Here is a 20,395-nt window from a genome sequence, read left to right as displayed (position 1 = left end):
AATGAGTTATCGATTTTTAGTCATAAACTCGATATGCGCGCGCTATATACGGACATTTAAAAAAAAAATTGAAGTCTCTAGCTCCCATATGTTCTGAAATCGATGCGTTCAAACATACGGACGGACGGACAGACAGACGGACGGACAGGGCCAAATCGACTCAGCTCGTCGCCCTGATCAAGAATATAAATACTTTGTGAGGTCTGCCGCGCCTCCTTCAGCGTGTTACATACATTTTAATAAAACTATTATACATTTTCAATGGGCTCAGGGTATAAAAACTTTTTGGTGATCAACAGTGACGTAATATTCGATTGCTCATTATTTGCCTTACCTTTTAAACTAATAAGCACGTATATTTATTTATATTACGTTCACGTATTAAAAAAAAGGTGCATAAATAATAATTCTAAATCTAGTACTTGAAATACGTTTTTTACAAAATATTGGCGAAGGGGGGTCGTATTCGAAAACTGTAAATTAGAAAATGTTTGTATTCATCACATGTATATACACAGTAAATCTGAATCTGCAGGTCTAAAAGGTGTCAAATGAGAATACAAAACTAAATCAATATTTTAACCAAAATCGAAATTGTATAAAATGCATCTTAATGTATATTTAAGATTTGGAGACTTTTGCCTCAATATATAAATATGTATGTATGTTTATATCCAAGAAACAAAATATTTACATATGTACATAATTTCTTACATTCATTCAGTTTCATCTACAAATATGTATATATTTAGAGAGAGAGAGTGAGTTCTTCCTAATATATATTCATATGTACATGTGCATCTGTATGTAATCTTGTTTTCATAAATTTATTTTAAATTTATAGTCGGGCATACCGACTGCAAAATACTCATCCACATGCCATCAGCATCTTGCTGGGCGTACACACTTCATTTTTGCCAGCTCATAGAACAATCTAACGTTAACCTAGCTGCTAAATTTGGATGCGCACGCTCAAAAAATGAAAAAATTAAAGAGGCGTAATAATAAGATTTGGGGAACCGATAGAGGAGGTTACAAATAACTTAACTATCCAAATTTGAAGTTCCTAGCTCGTATACTTTAGGAGTTATCAACTTTTGCGGTTTGCCACTCCTCCTATGAGCGGACATATATCATATATCATATTCGTCTTGGGAGGTCAGCCCGAGTATATATACCAAATTTAAGGTCTCTAGCATCAATTGTATCCAAAATATAGCAGCATTTGATTTTCAGGATCGATTTGCCACGCCCCTAAAAAGCGTTCACATATAAATTTTTCGATAATCTTTATAGAATCATAACATTAGCTCACGTGCTACTTTTAACGTTATAACTTAAACACTCTAGGATTTCAGATTCCTAGCTCTTCAACTAATTTGATTTCTGGCATATTGGAAAATGCATTTTCCGACTTCAATAGCGCCGAAAAAAAATTGGGTTCATACGGATGGACGGACTGACTTGACGGACATTGCACAAAATCAATATACTAATTCAGTTTCGTAAAAGAGTATAATTAGAGTATAAAAAAAATATTAATAATCACATAAGATAATCACATAAGATTATATTTAAATTTGGTAAAGAAAAAGCTATTTATGTACATATGTATTTTGTTTTTATAACGAATTATACTTACTGACAGTAAGTAAATCTTATATGCATATTGCTATATACATTTATAATCAAATATCTCTCGTACTGCCAGTTAAGTAAATTTTATATACCTACAACGAGTTTTCATTGTTGTTTCCCTGACATTTTATCAACAATCTTTTTTTTACCAAATACCGCCTGTGTATTTTCGTTTGTATTGGTAGACGAATATCTACTAATAACATCAAAGTCGAGTTGAATGGAGGGGTTATAGTCGAAGTAGCCGTTGCACGCTATGAAAAAAGCGAGCTATATTGTGGATTGAGGGAGTGGTCGCATGTGGTTCGCTTATCTGTAAGGCTAGTGGGAAATTGTTTATACGACGAAACGCGACTTCGTTTGGTTGGTGGTTGCTGCTGGTTGGCCAAAATCGACGACAGACCAGTTGTTAGTTGTTCAGTGCTACTGCCAGCCACAACATTCCCTGACGGTAGAAAACAGAACCAACTACCCTCTTTTTATCATACCATGCATGTGTTGGTGCGTGCATATATTTATGGCAGGTGTGCGTGCGTGCTTGTAGTTGCCTGCTATTGCTTTAAAGTTTTGTGTAGTAGCAAATAAAATTTTAGTTAGCCACATGCCGTTGTCAAGGATACGTCATCGTAATATTTGTTTGTTTTGCATCGAACACAAGTTGTCATTGGCAACCAGCTAAAGGACTATAAGACTGTAACAGAATATTACTAAAACGTTAGAAATACATTCTTATAATTTCACTCTTTCTGCATTCTCTATCTATCTCTATCTTCATTTATCTCTTTAACTCTCTCGGTCTCTGATTCACTTTGCCTCTCTCTCACTCTGTCTCTCTCTCTCTCTCTCTCTCTCTCTCTTATTCTTCATCTCTCTTATTCTCCATCTCTCTTACTCTCATTCTTTCTCTCTTTCACTCTCTTTCTCGCTTTCCCATATCCTCCCTCGTGACTTTCCGCGGACTTTAGTGTGTGTGGTATGTACATATGCCGCGGTAAATATTATACACCTGCAGTCAAACAAGGACAGCAACTAAGCGCATGACACCTGCCTAGATCTAGAAGAAATATAAGAAGTTTCCGTTACCGAATTGGCGGCGCTGCTGACGTCGAATTGTAGAAGAACGTGACATAGCTGTACATTCAAATTTGAACTTCAGTCTAGTATCAAAGCTGAAAGGATAAACATGTCCTGCACCTTTATGATGGTGGTCTTTGGCTTGTTTAGCTAATATAATTCCCGACCGTAAACCTCTTTACAAAACGGAATGGCATCATTCAAAATATTTAGATCAATAAATACATATATATATATCCTTAGGTCAAAATAGTGTCATGCGCTTAGTTTGAACTGAATGGAATATTAGTAATTGGTAAGTCAATAATACATTATCAAGACGTTAAAATCAATATTCTGATATTTTATCTTGGCACTGGGAGAATTCACAGTTGATTATATAATATTCTGTGGTTCTGCAGGTGCCAAAATGTAATATGCGGAGTAAATCAACGCAAACTAACTAATAGTAAATTTTAAATAAATATGTATTAAGCTAATACTCTCAAGAAAAGCTTTTACCTTTTTTTATAGAAAAGTTAAGTCCAATGAAAATCCACTAGTTGGACGATCCGTCGCCTTTTGAAATATACTCCACAAATTATAGCAATTCATATATATATATATATATATATATATATATATATATATATATATATATATATATATATATATATATATATATATATATATATATATATATATATGTATTTATATAGTCGCACGTGTAAAAATATATGCATATATAGAGAATGGAAAATAAATTGAAAAAGTTGATACACATTTTTTCTAAAAAACACGTTTCTTTTATATACCTTACGTTGTGCTTGACTGAAATCTAAATACATTTACAATTTCCTTCGAATAGTCGTAAGTGGTGTACGCGATTAGCAAACGACCTGATATACCTACCGTAGCTACTATTTAGCTCACCCAAATCAAAATTTGCATGCTCGTACTTTCTCATTATTAGTATAGTAGTATTAATTATACACATATGTACATATGTATATACAATTTCTAATGTAGAAGCTTGGCACCGGTATTCATGGCATTGAATTCCTATCGATTTTTTAAACAAAGTCGACGGAATCGACGCAACCTAGATCACTTTAATCCACTTAATCCATACGTTACGTAACTATTGATTTGAAAAAGTAATGAATTTACACCATAACTTATAATTACAATAAAATTTAACTTTTTTCTTCATGCCAGGACCAATTAGTGGGTCAATTTTTGCACAATGGAATTGCAGCAACAACAAAAGTCAACATTCGTCGACGATCACATACCAGATCCCCAGCTATTGAATTTTTTAATAGCCCTATACTTATGGTAAATCCACAAACACGTAAAAGTCTGAGCAATAATATCAGAACCAAAAAAAGTTCAGCTGATAATTGTTCGCTACATGCAAAAACGACACTACCTAAGGCCGATGTCAATGGCTGTTTCCCTGCTTACAATATGTACTTAAAATAAAAACGAAGCAACAAATAAAAATGACCAACCTACGAAAGGCACTAATCGACGTCATTTTTATCGCCATCGACATCGTTTCGAGCCCCTCTGCGACGCTATTGTAAGTATACCGGTTCAAATCAAGAAAACATGCATTTTGGGCGAAGCTCGGAAGCTAGAAGTAAAGCAAGTACAGTACTGTCCAGAAACACTGGAGTGATTTATAGGCTTTAAAGGCATCTCTGTGATTTGAAGCTGGCTCAGCTAAACTACAATATTAAGCAAAACACAAATAATACATTTACTAAACTTCTCCTCTTTCTCCCATATGCTCTTTTCAACAACTAAATTAATTATTTAAAAAACGTAATAACGTTGCAGTCGGGCGTTACTGACTCCGGAATACTCATCCCATTAGGAATTTTGTTGCTAAGTTTAGTTCTAATACTGTAGAAAATGTTTTCTGGATTTGTTGCGCTCCTACTGGGGCGTTCTTAGAACGACGTAACTGTAATCTTTCTGCAAAATATGGAAGTTACGCTCCAAAACTGTGAAAATTACAGGGAATTTTTTAATATGCCACGCCCCTAAAGAGGCGTAAACATTATTTCGCATAGCTGTGAAGATAGCTTATGTTTCATTGGCTGTTACAATTAGAGTGAATCTAAGACAAATTCAATAAAAATTGGTTTTATTGTGCTGTGAACTGAATAAAAAGGTATGTAGTTACTAACAAAATAAATGTTTGCGTAATAAAAAATGTAATATTTTAATAAGTACTTGAATTTGTCCTAATATACGACTGTATTCGGTACCAATGCTTTTATACCCTGAACCCATTGTCTGTCCGTCCGTCTGTCCGTATGCTTGAACGCGTCGATTTCAGAAGATATAAATGGCCGTATATACAGCGCGGGTGTCGAGTTTATCTTTACAAATCGATAACTTTTTCCGATATTATTATCGATTAAAAACATGTCAATCAAGGCAGATGCCACTGTAGCTAAATTTGAATGATTTTTAATTTTTTCAAATTTATCAATAATTCAATAGAATATTTAGATCATAAAAAATAACAAAATGTTTGGCCAATTAACAAACACACGTGCAGCAGCTACAACAGTTTTCATATATGTATGTGTGCACACATAAATTCAAACTTATTCTAGCACATTCTTAGAATCACATCATCTGTTAGTTTGGTTTGCTAGATGACGCTGCAGCAGTGAATCTATTTCAGTTTTGCCATTGCAAGTTCGAGCAGTGAGGTAGCGTCGTGATAAGAGGCGTGAATCTCGATCGTGAAGTCTCAGTTTCAAATCCAAAATTTGTACATATTTAATTAAATGAGATTTTTATTTCTCTTATATTTTTTATAAAAATCGAAATTGAAATTTTAACCATACTATATGTACGTTTTTATTAGTTTGGTTCAGGGTAGTATCTAGTCGAGCCACTCTCGACTAGAGTTTTCTTAGTTGTTAAATAATTAGTCTGTATATTACGTGGTGAAATTGTCTAAAATGAGCTGCATATAGCCGCATATTTTTTTAGAAATATTTTTTTAGCAACCATGTCAGTGTCTAAAAGAGTATTGTTTACTGTATGGCATATGGAGCCTGATGCTTAAAAAAAAAAAACTTTTGAGGTAGAGGCATACATATACACCAATATTATAGATAATATTAAATACGACGGCAGCCAATGCGTTAATATTGCATTTTTTTATAGTGTTATAAATATTTCTTAAGTAATAGCAAAAAAAAAAAATCTAAAAATATCTATTGAAAATCCTTAAAATTGAGCGAAAACGACCAGCCATTGAATAGGACAGGTTTAGACTATCTTAAAACAAATGAAATATTTTTTTTATGTTAATTCTGATGTGTATCAAATTTATCTACAAATCAAAAGTATTTATCTACAAATCAAAAAAATCGCATCATTTTGCAGAAGTTATTAATTAATCGCCTCTAAATCAGCCGTTTCACCCACTGTGCACTGTAGCCAACGCGTGTTTGTGCTTGCATCTCTAAGTGTAAGCAGAAAGACGCGAAGAATTATATCAATTTCTAGAAGACCCCCCGTTATTTCTAAGAAGAACCATGACGCCAGACAGCGCAAGAAAAATAAGAGTACGTAGACTTTTGTTCACGTAAATTTCTGGGTATGTTTACATTCGCTGTAATATTACGGAACTTAAATTAAAAGTACATGTTTTTCTTTTATAATTTAGAAGAAAATATATTAGCACAAAAATGACAAAAATTTGCCCAAGTTTCAGTGTGATTTGCGCAAGTACAACAAGAGTACGGTGACTTTAGTGGCACACTGTATGTATATATTATGTACATATGTATATACTTTTTTCTATCAGGAACAATGTAGGGAACTATCCATTAGGCTTAACAAGAATGAATTACGTTATTTATCGGGTATAATAGAACAACTTGTACGGAGATAATCAATGCGCTAATTGATAACGAACAACGCAATAGTAATGCAAAAATGGAACGAACAACATCAACAATAATATCGCTTACAATAAGTTAGGTGAGTTTGCTCTATTCCAATTATATACATATGTATGTATGTATGTATGCGCTCACATAAGTAAATATACATATATGTATGTACATATACATACATATGTATATAACCATAAATCCTAGGAACTGAAGTTGTTGAGCTGTTTCGACAAGAGCATTCTTACATACATATGTATGTACATATCTTTTTTATTTTTTATTTTTACGTTTTCCCAGTGTCAAAACAAAAACAAGATGGCGACCATAGCTCAAACTCAGAAACAGAATTGCGTGACTACAACGATTTCGTTATAACTGTACGTTGGCGTGGCATCGACCGCAACTACGATGGCGACATGGCCATTTTACCTATTTGGCTAACGTGGAGCCGTGTGCTCAATGAGGTAATATACGCTAAGCCCACGCTTCCGGTTACCACCCTAGAACCATATCCTCTGGTTCAAAAAATAGGCCCAAATGCAAAACTATATTCGACAGAGATTGCATAATAGGTTCTTTCCCTTTTATTTCTTGTTTTTTTCGCTCCTTCCCGTCCGTCTGGCGCCACACGCGACTGACTATGCTAAATTCAAAACCAACCTCTGCCATCCTCCTCCCTTGACCAATGTTATTGGTTACTCCTTACATAGTAAATACGTACATCGGTATGTATGTAGTTTCCGGTTTAATACTTCTATTGTATTTAACTTGATTATGCACCACGATTAAAATAAAATTAGTAACACAAATCTAGTCGAATTAGTATATTGGTTTTGTGCAATGTCCGTCTAACCGTATGAGCGCAATTTTTGATGAGCTAGAAAGCTGAAATTTTGAATTTAGATCCGCATCGACCATTCAAGATCATAACCGTCAAATTGAATATCTCCTAAAGTATAATAGTTAGAAAAATAATGATTATGCTTCTTTACATTCACAATTAGCTATAAATTGTATAAAAATCATCTAAATCTTTAGAATTATAATACTCTAGCTTTAAAGATGTCAGTAATATAATCTTATAACTGATTTTATGATTTTTTATTGATAACAAAACAACGGAGTGAGTTATAAATTCTTTGAGATAAATTCTATGTGTGATGATTTTTGTTTTCGTTTTATCCGCCGTGACGAGTCACTTTTCTAATATTCTAGTATTCTACAGTAAGTTATAAATATATAATATATACTAGCTGGCCTGGCAAACGTTGCATTGCCCTATCCATTATTTCTAGGTAAAAAATTGTTGAAAGCTATGTTGTTCAGGTTGGATTTTCATTCAAGCACCTTTTGTAAACTACATTCTTTGTTTTTTGGTCAGGTGCAAGAACAAATAATGCGGATGGTTTGCCAACACGTGAGCATATCACGTACAATTGACCATGAGAAAAACACGCATTTTTAGATTGAGGCCACAAATAGTCAAAGATTGGCCCTGTGATTTGTTGATCGTCATGGCGAAGGCAAGGCGAATCGGGAATTGAATTCGTTTAAACTCAAAGGGCATATCTGTTGGCATTATCGGAATCCTAGGAATAAGAACTTCCTCATCTTTAAATTTTCCTTTGATATGATATTCGGAAATACTTTGTTGATAAGCTCATCTTTTAATGAGACGAAATTGCAAAAATTATGAGGAAATGAAATCAAGCCACTCGATTCGTCAACATGAATACGGCCATTACCGATATTCACCAATTGCTTCGAGAAATCATCAGCAGATAGATCGGTCCAACAAGCTATAGTGGATATATGTCCGCCCAAAGGGGGCGTGGCAAACCGCAAAACTTTATATCTCCTACAGTTTAAGAGCTAGAAGCTTCAAATTTGGATAGTTGAGTTACTGGTAACCTCCTCTATCGATGCCCCAAAAATAATTGTCACGCCTCTTTGGGGGGCGTGGCATATCGAAAAATACCGTGTAATTTTCACATTTTTTGAGCGTAAGCATTCAAATTTTGCATTTACGTTACCGTTAGCTCTTTCTAAAAACTGGCCAAAAATGAGGTGTCTACGGCCACTAGGGGCGTGGCAATCGGCATTTGTAGTATCAAATTGCGACATTTATATGCTTGAGCTATCTATGTATGTACATGTATATACAAATAGGCTTAATAGGCATTGATAACACGGAAGGAAACATTTTTATAAAATTTAAAAATAAAATTTAAATATTTAAAAATATAAAAGAAGCTAAAATAACAAAATTTGCAATTTATAAAAAAGAGTTTTCCGCGGGATTTGAACTCGCACCTAAGTCATGTTTGTCACAAGAACAAAAACAAATGGAACCGGCGCCTTTGCTGACAGCGCCACCACCTACTGTCAACAAATGTAATTAAAATGAAATCCAAAAATAAGATTCTTGTTATGAGAGTAGCGGATGGTAATTTCAAGAACAAGACAAAAACAAATCAGTCTCATTTCAACGCAAGAGTATGCATTTATGTGTACATACATACACCGATACAAATGAGCGCGTGCATAAGAAACGCTGGAATGCTTGATGCTACATACATATGCGTGCAGACTTATGTACATACATATGCATGCATAAATGCGTACATACATATATGAGGGCTATTTAAGAAGAAACAAATTTAAACTTATAAAATTTTTTAATTAGAAAAAAGAATAAAATAAGTATCTATTTTATAAAAAACAAAATATGTATGAAAAAAATACACAACATTGAAGAGGCCTTGAACCTCCGCCGCTGTAACATAACATGCGACGCCTCTATCACCCACGCTATCGTTTTGCTTGACAATCTGGTAGCTAAAATACAATAAAGTAATAACAGAGCGTCATCTGACAAAACTACAATAACAGCTAGAAAATCCAGAAATCAATCGCAATTCTTAGAATTCTAAAAAGCGCGCTTTTGTAATGTAAGCAAAAGCTTATGAATCTGCATTAGGTGTGACCGAAAGCTATTAACGAAAATTACCATACATTTGTACTCAAAAAGTGCACGATCAATATAATAATTATCGGTTACTCGATAAAAATTACCAAAAGCTACAATATAATCAAAAAGCATAATTGCTTTGTACTAAATTTTGTAAAGCCAAATTAAATTTGAAAAAAGAATAAATGCCCCTTTGTAAACATAGCATCATGTATACGGACTGTGAATGAGTATTCCGCGGTAGCGCCCGACTGCAACGTTCTTACTTGTTTAACAGATGCTATTGTAAGGTGGCTCGCCCACGGCCCACCTTACATTGCGTAAGATTTGTAGTAGATAGGAGTTTGTAGCTAATAGTTGGTAGCGAGTAAGTTAAGTAATAAGTAGAACGAGTTGTAAGTTTGTAAGACATTGTTAATTAGTCGGTAAGTAGTCGTAAGTGTCATAGCAGTTAGTTTCGTAGGGTAAGCGTAATTTGAATAGGACGCGCTCAAGTTGAGATTCTCGGCGCGCGGCGCGATCGGCCGCGTGCATTCGGTAGTAGGGGTGCTGATTTGGATTTGTAATAAATAAAGTAAGCTTATATAAGAAAATCGTGTGCTCATTAGTAGTTAGTTACTATCGCTCTATTAACCTTTGCTACTAACGGTGGGTGTGGCCGGCAATATGTGCCCCACGTGGTCACCTAACCTCCAACTAATACCCTCCCCCTCTCCCATTTCTCTAACTCTGTATGTCCCGTAATAACTTATAAATTTCTTGTAAGTTGTGGCCCTGGGCAGACTGAGACTCTGACCCCGGCTGGAAAATAATGTAACTTTACACTATTCAAACCAATGGGTGGACAGGAACTGCTTTCGGGTTAACAATGGTCGGCTTGCAAAGCAGAAATTTGATAAAAAAAAAACACAGATAATTATATAAATAAATACGTAATATTACAAAATAAATTGTTCTTATAAATAATAATATAAAAAAAACTTACTTCGCGGCGGTTTCGCGGAGTACCCCAGTGGTACAATCCGGTGGTGCAAGAGAGTTTTGTTTTTGGCGTCAGGGCTTTTCTCCTTCCCTTTCTTTTTAAGCGCGAAATAATTTGTCACATTAGGCGTCACATTTGTGCAAATAATAAATAATCAGGTGCATTCACTCTAACAGCTGATAGTAGTGCTGGAAATTGCAGCGGACAATCAGCTGCTCACTAACTTTGGTGAGTTGCTAAGTCTCAGGAAAGACAGCAACCCAGCTGCTGGTGTGAGGTAGCAGGTACTAAAAGTAGTGCATACTTTCGGGCTCTCGCTGTAGTTAGGTTGAGTTTAAGTTACTGTGGTCTCTAAACTCAAATTATATTAGTAGGCAGTGCCCACTACAGGCTTCACGCCGTGGTAGTCGGAGTAATATGGAGGCCATGATGGAGGAGGAGCTGCAAGCTTTCGCGCGCCGTTCCTCGTTGCAGCGATCGCCACAGCAACAACAGAGGGCGTTGCCGCAGCCGTCGACGTGTAACCAGTCTCCAGTGGCTGAGTGCCAGGCACCCAGGTCTTTAAAAGAAGCGTTAGCTCAAATAGGAGTTACGCTAGAGGGTTTGTCTGCCCTATTTGGGGGGCAGCGGCATATAAATGCACTAATGAGGGAGGAGCTGGCTAGGCTGGTCAGTCTCCACAAGACGGCCGAAGCGTTCTGCAACCGACCGGTCAAAGACTGCGAGGTGCAGACCACGCTGGTCAAAGAAGTAGCTCAGAAGTCTAAAACAGCGAGCGTTAGTGCTACAGCAGGTAGTAATACGCCCAAGCGGTCGAGGGAAGTTGCCACTGAGCAGAGGAAAACTCCCTCGAAAAAGCCGAGGCACAATAAAAGCGCAGCAAATCCAATAGAGCCAATGGTTCTACGGGCTGCAGCCGTTAAAACCAACCAACTAGGTCGACAGACGAATTCGAACAGCTGGACGGTTGTTAAGGGACGCAAGCCGCTGCAAAAACGTTCCAGAAGCGACGCCATCGCGGTTTCAGGTGTATTGCTGCCCAAGACCTTCTTGAGCAGACCGTTAGGGAAAAATGTATAGACGTAGCTTTTCTCAGTGAGCCCCACCACTGTATAACCAGCTACCCTAGGACCTGGTCAACTGACGTTAATGGCAAAGCTGCGTTGTGGGTATGCGGCAACTCAACGAACGTACTTTCGAATGTTAAGTCATTCAATGGGTTCGTACGCGGCCGATATGGCAACTTATGGCTTTACAGTTGCTATCTGGCCCCCAGCATGCAGCTCAGTGAATTCACGACGGTGCTCGACGAGCTTGCCGAGGATGCTAGGGGTCGGAAGGCCATTATAGCTGGAGATTTTAACTCCTGGGCGTTAGAATGGGGTAGCCTCACAACAAATGCCAGAGGTCGTATCCTACTGGAGATCTTCGCAACACTAGATGTTGCACTGCTCAACACTGGGCACGAGTACACCTTCAGTCGGGCGGGATACGGGTCTGTTATCGACATTACTTTTGTCACTTCATCCCTCTTTCGGGGAGCAACATGGAGTCATTGCGATAGCTATACGGGCAGCGATCATACGGCACTTCTATTCACAATAGGTGAGACACCTGCCAGGGCGTCACCCTTGTGGAGGGAGTCGTATCGGCTAGATACTTTTGATCCCGCGGTCTTTTCTGAGGCCATTCAGTCTCTGGGCACAATTGGCCTTAGCATTGCCAGAGCATGCCAAATGGTAGCCCAAATACAGAGTGCCTGCAATAGCAGTATGCTACGCCGCAAGCAGTTCACGCGACAACAAGAGCCTACGTATTGGTGGAATGCACAAATAGGTGACATTCGTCGCAAATGCATCCAGGCGAGAAGAAGCTACCAACGGGCTTGCGGTAGGTCTACGTTTTTAGAGAAACAATTAGCTTACCAGGCAGCTAGAAGACAGTTGAAGAGGGCCATTCGGGCAAGCAAAAGAGAATGTTTTTAAGAGTTGTGCGACTCAGCCGAATATGACCCTTGGGGCAGGGCATATAAGATAGTAGTTAAAAGACTATACGCAGGTAGACAGGTGCAGCCTACGGATCGTCTGGAGCTTAAAACGATTGTGGAAACGCTCTTTCCAGAAAGTTTAAGCTCCATTCACGCCCCTCGGTCCGAGTCTTCTGATCAGGGCTCAATGAGCACTGAAATTTTTTTAGTCACAGAGGAAGAAATTATATTAACTCTCCGGGGTCTTAGAACCAACACTGCTCCAGGGCCGGACGGGATCCCAAATCGTGCGCTAAAGCTAGCCCTCGCCTTGCACCCTAATACGTTCGCTGAATTGTTCAACGAATGTCTAATACAAGAGACGTTCCCGGCAAAATGGAAAGCCCAGAACCTGGTGTTGCTACCCAAGGCTGGCAAACCACCAGATGAGCCATCCTCATACAGACCGATCTGCCTCTTAGACACTTAGGAAAGGTGTTTGAGAAATTGATCTGCTCCAGACTGGAGACTGCGATTACTAGCGCCGGAGGCCTGTCACCAAACCAATTTGGATTCCGGAAGGCCCGGTCAACAACGGATGCGCTAAACAAAGTTGTTGGTCTGGCCACCTCCGCCATTCATGGCACAAGATGGAAGCATGGGACGAAGCAATACTGCATTATTGCGACCCCCCCTTCAATACAGCTAGTTGGGATATGATACTGAATGTGCTGTCACAATATAATATCCCTAAATATCTTAAAGAAACAATAAAGAGTTACTTCAGAGGAAGAACACTGGTATACAATACGAGTGAGGGTCCCCAAACTCATACAGTGTCAGCTGGAGTACCCCAAGGCTCAGTGCTGGGGCCTCTCCTATGGAATATCATGTACGACGGCGTACTGCGCTTGGAACTACCAACAGGTGCGTACACCATCGGCTTTGCTGATGATGTAGCTGTCGTAGCCATAGGAAAGGAACTCAAAGATACAGAGGATATGTGCAGCGAAAGTATCAATCGCATACGAAGCTGGTTGACTGGAGCTGGGCTCGAGCTAGCGGCACACAAAACTGAAGTTGTCCTAGTCAGCAGTCGCAAAAGAGTGGAAACTGCCAATATAAAGATCGGCAGCGTCACCATTGCGTCAAAGAGGGCGATAAAGTATCTTGGTGTCATGATAGACACAAGATTAACTTTCCGCGAGCACTTAGAGTATGTGCAAAAAAAGGCAGCTGATTCTTGTAGAGCTCTCTCGAGAATTATGCTTAACACGCGGGGACCTAAACAGCAACGACGTCTCCTTCTAATGAGCGTCATTAGGTCCGTCATCCTCTACGCTGCGCCCATATGGGCAAGAGCGATGGCAACGCCGAGCTACAGCCGGGGCATTTGCGCGATCTACAGACTGAGCGCAATCAGGGTCAGCTGCGCTTTCAGGACTATCTCCGATGACGCGGCGCTCGTCATAGCTGGTATGGTACCACTGGAGTACTTGGTCGCCGAAGCCGTGGAGCGAAATTCGCACGCGCCTGCGCGACCCAACGCTATCAGGGCGAACAGCATTGCACGATGGCAAAGGAAGTGGAATAGCTCAGCTAAAGGGCGGTGGACGCACAAGCTCATTCCGGAGCTTGAACCATGGGTCAACCGCAAGCACGGCGAGGTAAACTTCTACCTTACGCAGATCCTTTCGGGACATGGATGCTTTCGGAGCTATTTGAAGCGCTTCGGCCACGAGGAATCTGACGAGTGCCCTTGGTGCGAGCGAGGGCACGTGGAAGACGCCAACCACATTCTTTTCGAATGTGGACGGTTCCTGGAGGAGAGGCGTCGTCTGGAAGAGGCAGTGGGCCGCTCCATCAGAGCGGACAACATTGTCAACACCATGCTGGAATCGGAGGAAGCTTGGGAACAAACAAGCACCTTCGCGGCCACAGTGATGATGGAGCTCCGCAGAGTCGAGCGAATGAGAAGTCGAGCTGTCCCAGGCTAAGGTAGCGCACAGTGCTTGCGAAGCAATGCTTTACGGCCGTCCCGCAAGCATCGCGCACTATCCTAGCCACCACGCAACTTGCACCTTGTATTATTATATAAAAACTGTTAATAAACGAATATAAAAAAAAAAAAAAAAACACACACACACACACACACACACACATACATACATACATACAAACAAACACACGCACACACAGACACCCACATATCCGGGGTCTTAGAACCAACACTGCTCCAGGGCCGGACGGGATCCCAAATCGTGCGCTAAAGCTAGCCCTCGCCTTGCACCCTAATACGTTCGCTGAATTATTCAACGTATGTCTAATACAAGAGACGTTCCCGGCAAAATGGAAAGCCCAGAACCTGGTGTTGCTACCCAAGGCTGGCAAACCACCAGATGAGCCATCTTCATACAGACCGATCTGCCTCTTAGACACCATGGGAAAGGTGTTTGAGAAATTGATCTGCTCCAGACTGGAGACTGCGATTACTAGCGCCGGAGGCCTGTCACCAAACCAATTTGGATTCCGGAAGGCCCGGTCAACAACGGATGCGCTAAACAAAGTTGTTGGTCTGGCTACCTCTGCCATCCATGGCACAAGATGGAAGCATGGGACGAAGCAATACTGCATTATTGCGACCCTGGACGTAAAGAATGCCTTCAATACAGCTAGTTGGGATATGATACTGAATGCGCTGTCGCAATATAATATCCCTAAATATCTTAAAGAAACAATAAAGAGTTACTTCAGAGGAAGAACACTGGTATACAATACGAGTGAGGGTCCCCAAACTCATACAGTGTCAGCTGGAGTACCCCAAGGCTCAGTGCTGGGGCCTCTCCTATGGAATATCATGTACGACGGCGTACTGCGCTTGGAACTACCAACAGGTGCGTACACCATCGGCTTTGCTGATGATGTAGCTGTCGTAGCCATAGGAAAGGAACTCAAAGATACAGAGGATATGTGCAGCGAAAGTATCAATCGCATACGAAGCTGGTTGACTGGAGCTGGGCTCGAGCTAGCGGCACACAAAACTGAAGTTGTCCTAGTCAGCAGTCGCAAAAGAGTGGAAACTGCCAATATAAAGATCGGCAACGTCACCATTGCGTCAAAGAGGGCGATAAAGTATCTTGGTGTCATGATAGACATAAGATTAACTTTCCGCGAGCACTTAGAGTATGTGCAAAAAAAGGCAGCTGATTCTTGTAGAGCTCTCTCGAGAATTATGCTTAACACGCGGGGACCTAAACAGCAACGACGTCTCCTTCTAATGAGCGTCATTAGGTCCGTCATCCTCTATGCTGCGCCCATATGGGCAAGAGCGATGGCAACGCCGAGCTACAGCCGGGGCATTTGCGCGATCTACAGACTGAGCGCAATCAGGGTCAGCTGCGCTTTCAGGACTATCTCCGATGACGCGGCGCTCGTCATAGCTGGTATGGTACCACTGGAGTACTTGGTCGCCGAAGCCGTGGAGCGAAATTCGCACGCGCCTGCGCGACCCAACGCTATCAGGGCGAACAGCATTGCACGATGGCAAAGAAAATGGAATAGCTCAGCTAAAGGGCGGTGGACGCACAAGCTCATCCCGGAGCTTGAACCATGGGTCAACCGCAAGCACGGCGAGGTAAACTACTACCTTACGCAGATCCTCTCGGGACATGGATGCTTTCGGAGCTATTTGAAGCGCTTTGGCCACGAGGAATCTGACGAGTGCCCCTGGTGCGAGCGAGGGCGCGTGGAAGACGCCAACCACAATCTTTTCGAATGTGGACGGTTCCTGGAGGAGAGGCGTCGTCTGGAAGAGGCAGTGGGCCGCTCCATCAGAGCGGACAACATTGTCAACACCATGCTGGAATCGGAGGAAGCTTGGGAACTAACAAGCACCTTCGCGGCCACAGTGATGATGGAGCTCCGCAGAGTCGAGCGAATGAGAAGTCGAGCTGTCCCAGGCTAAGGTAGCGCACTGTGCTTGCGAAGCAATGCTTTACGGCCGTCCCGCAAGCATCGCGCACTATCCTAGCCACCACGCAACTTGCACCTGTATAATTATAAAATCTGTTAATAAACGAATATAAAAAAAAAAAAAAACAGACACCCACATATACTGGCGATTGGGCTTGGGCTGCGCTGCAGTGTTGGCAATATAATGAGAACTTATTTGTTGAATAATTTACTTTCTAGACGTACGATCGTAATGAAACTTTCAGAACGTAATCATGATGTATAAATGTATGTGTATACCGAGCACAAGTCTCTAGTATTTGATATACGACTTTTACAGAGATGAGGGTGAGGGGGTGGATTTAGGGGTGGGGGGTAAATGTTAATAAAAATCGAAATTGTGTAAATGCATCTTAATATACATTTCGAATTTGGCGACTCTAGCTTGAAAGATGTGGGAGATATAATTTTTTAAGTAATCTTCGTTTGGGTTTTTTATCGATAAAAAAGTATCGGAATGAGTTATCGTGATAAACTCGATATGTGCGCTGAAGTCTCTAGCTCTTATATTTTCTGAAATCGACGCGTTCAAACACACGGACAGACGGGCGGACGGACGGATGGACAGACAGACGGACAGGGCTAAATCGACTCAGCTCGTCGCCCTGATCAAGAATATATATTCTTTTTGGGGTCTGCCACGCCTCCTTCTGCCTGTTACATACATTTCAACAAAGCCATTATACCCTGATTTCCCATTTTCAATGGGTTCAGAGTATAAATAGTACATTACTGAATCGTTTCTATATTTCCATTAGTATTCAATTATTTATGCAATTACATTTGTAAAGAAGTAAGCCATATTATATAGCGGGAAAATGGGTTGCAGGTTATTGTGTTGTAATGTACGCACATGAACCCATAAGCGGTTTTGAAAATGTATAAGGCGTTTTCTTCAGCTTGCGGAATTTCTACATTACAATATTTAACAAGTAAGAAATCTCTACGAGATCCCCTGAGCCCTACAAGCAACTGATATTTCAATAATAGTTAGCACACACACACGCACACGCACACACACACACACGCATACAAACAAATACGCGCACACACATACACATACGTATCCTAGAGATCTTCGCGACACTAGATGTTGTACTGCTCAACACTGGCCACGAGTACACTTACAGTCGGGCGGGATACGGATCTGTTATCGACATTACTTTTGTCACTTCATCCCTCTTTCGGGGATGGAGCCATTGCGATAGCTATACGGGCAGCGATCATACGGCACTTCTATACACAATAGGTGAGCCACCTGCCAGGGCGTCAAACTTGTGGAGGGAGTCGTATCGGCTAGATACTTTTGATCCCCCGGTCTGTTCAGAGGCCATTCAGTCTCTGGGCACAATTGGTAATGCTGAGGCCAGAGCATGCCAAATGGTAGCCCAAATACAGAGTGCCTGCAATAGCAGCATATTACGCCGCAAGCAGTTCACGCGACAACAAGAGCCTACGTATTGGTGGAATGCACAAATAGGTGACATTCGTCGCAAATGCATCAAGGCGAGAAGAAGCTGCCAACGGGCTCGCGATAGGTCTACGTTTTTTGAGAAACAATTAGCTTACCAGGCAGCTAGAAGACAGCTGAAGAGGGCCATTCGGGCAAGCAAAAGAGAATGCTTTCTAGAGTTGTGCGACTCAGCCGAATATGACCCTTGGGGCAGGTCATATAAGACAGTAGTTAAAAGACTATACGCTGGTAAACAGGTGCAGCCGACGGATCGTCTGGAGCTTAAATCGATTCTGGAAACGCTCTTTCCAAAAAGCTTAAGCTCCATTCACGCCCCTGGGTCCGAGTCTGCTGATCAGGGCTCAATGAGCACTGAAATTGTTTTAGTCACAGAGGAAGAAATCATATTAACTCTCCGGGGTCTTAGAACCAACACTGCTCCAGGGCCGGACGGGATCCCAAATCGTGCGCTAAAGCTAGCCCTCGCCTTGCACCCTAATACGTTCGCTGAATTATTCAACGTATGTCTAATACAAGAGACGTTCCCGGCAAAATGGAAAGCCCAGAACCTGGTGTTGCTACCCAAGGCTGGCAAACCACCAGATGAGCCATCTTCATACAGACTGATCTGTCTCTTAGACACCATGGGAAAGGTGTTTGAGAAATTGATCTGCTCTAGACTGGAGACTGCGATTACTAGCGCCGGAAGGCCCGGTCAACAACGGATACGCTAAACAAAGTTGTTGGTCTGGCCACTTCGCCATCCATGGCACAAGATGGAAGCTGATTCTTGTAGAGCTCTCTCGAGAATTATGCGTAACATGCGGGGACCTAAACAGCAACGACGTCTCCTTCTAATGAGCGTCATTAGGTAGATGAGCCATCTTCATACAGACTGATCTGTCTCTTAGACACCATGGGAAAGGTGTTTGAGAAATTGATCTGCTCTAGACTGGAGACTGCGATTACTAGCGCCGGAAGGCCCGGTCAACAACGGATACGCTAAACAAAGTTGTTGGTCTGGCCACTTCGCCATCCATGGCACAAGATGGAAGCTGATTCCTGTAGAGCTCTCTCGAGAATTATGCGTAACATGCGGGGACCTAAACAGCAACGGCGTCTCCTTCTAATGAGCGTCATTAGGTCCGTCATCCTCTATGCTGCGCCCATATGGCCAAGAGCGATGGCAACGCCGAGCTACAGCCGGGGCATTTGCGCGATCTACAGACTGAGCGCAATCAGAGTCAGCTGCGCTTTCAGGACTATCTCCGATGACGCGGTGCTCGTCATAGCTGGTATGGTACCACAGGAGTACTTGGTCGCCGAAGCCGTGGAGCGGAATTCGCTTGCGCCTGCGCGACTCAACGGTATCAGAGCGAACAGCATTGCACGATGGCAAAGAAAGTGGAATAGCTCAGCTAAAGGGCGGTGGACGCACAAGCTCATCCCGGAGCTTGAACCATGGGTCAACCGCAAACACGGCGAGGTAAACTTCTACCTTACGCAGATCCTCTCGGGACATGGATGCTTTCGGAGCTATTTGAAGCGCTTTGGCCACGAGGAATCTGACGAGTGCCCCTGGTGCGAGCGAGGGCATGTGGAAGAACCACATTCTTTTCGAATGTGGACGGTTCCTGGAGGAGAGGCGTCGTCTGGAAGAGGCAGTGGACTGCTCCATCAGAGCGGACAACATAATCAACCCCATGCTGGAATCGGAGAAAGCTTGGGAACTAACAAGCACCTTCGCGGCCACAGTGATGATAGAGCTCCGCAGAGTCGAGCGAATGAGAAGTCGAGCTGTCCCAGGCTAAGGTAGCGCACTGTGCTTGCGAAGCAATGCTTTACGGCGTCCCGCAAGCATCTCGCACTATCCTAGCCACCGCGCAACTTGCATCTTGTATTATAAAAATTGTCAATAAACGAATATAAAAAAAAAACACACATACACATACAAATAAACACACGCATACCCACACACACGCATGTACAGGCGTTTGCGCTTTGGTTGCGCTGCAGTGTTGGCAATATAATGAGAACTTATTTGTCCTAATGAAACTTTCAGAACGTAATCATAATGTTAAAATGTATGTGTATACCGAATCACAAGTCTCTAGTATTTTATATACGACTTTTACAAAGATGAGGGTGAGGGGGTGGATTTGGGGGTGGGGTGTAAATTTTAACAAAACCCGAAATTGTATAAAATACATCTTTATATACATTTTAAATTTGGAGACTCTAGCTTGAAAGATGTAGGAGATATAATTTTTTAAGTGATCTTCTATAAGGTTTTTTATCGATAAAAAAGTATCGGAATGAGTTATCGTTTTTTAGTGATAAACTCGATATGCGCGTGATATATACGGACATTTTAAAAAAAAGTTGAAGC

At 41.3% G+C, this 20,395-nt stretch overlaps 2 protein-coding genes and 2 long non-coding RNA genes across 4 annotated transcripts in view; 1 reads left to right on the top strand and 3 right to left on the bottom strand.

Moving 5' to 3' along the window:
* LOC149091568 (uncharacterized) overlaps positions 1–20,395 on the bottom strand; it is a 161,684-nt gene that overhangs the window by 43,308 nt on the left and 97,981 nt on the right. The gene's annotated exons all lie outside the window — the stretch shown is intronic.
* Positions 1–20,395, bottom strand: part of GNBP2 (Gram-negative bacteria binding protein 2) — a 171,371-nt gene that overhangs the window by 78,042 nt on the left and 72,934 nt on the right. The window lies entirely within an intron of this gene.
* Positions 2,532–7,495, top strand: LOC149091571 (uncharacterized). Its single transcript, XR_016196869.1, has 3 exons — positions 2,532–3,007; positions 3,910–6,708; positions 6,921–7,495. It is a non-coding gene; the product is annotated as an uncharacterized LOC149091571 (long non-coding RNA).
* Positions 3,835–20,395, bottom strand: part of Chmp1 (charged multivesicular body protein 1) — a 103,977-nt gene continuing 87,416 nt past the window's right edge. Inside the window, exon 3 of the mRNA XM_089260514.1 lies at positions 3,835–3,848. The gene's annotated coding sequence lies outside the window, so the exon portion shown is untranslated. The remainder of the gene's footprint in view (positions 3,849–20,395) is intronic.

The sequence above is a fragment of the Drosophila navojoa genome, chromosome 4 (genome assembly GCF_054131105.1).
Source record: "Drosophila navojoa isolate 15081-1374.11 chromosome 4, UAZ_NAV_1.0, whole genome shotgun sequence".
NCBI lineage: Eukaryota > Metazoa > Arthropoda > Insecta > Diptera > Drosophilidae > Drosophila > Drosophila navojoa.
Note: the sequence above shows the minus strand (reverse complement) of the source record. Positions and strands in the feature narration are given on the sequence as shown.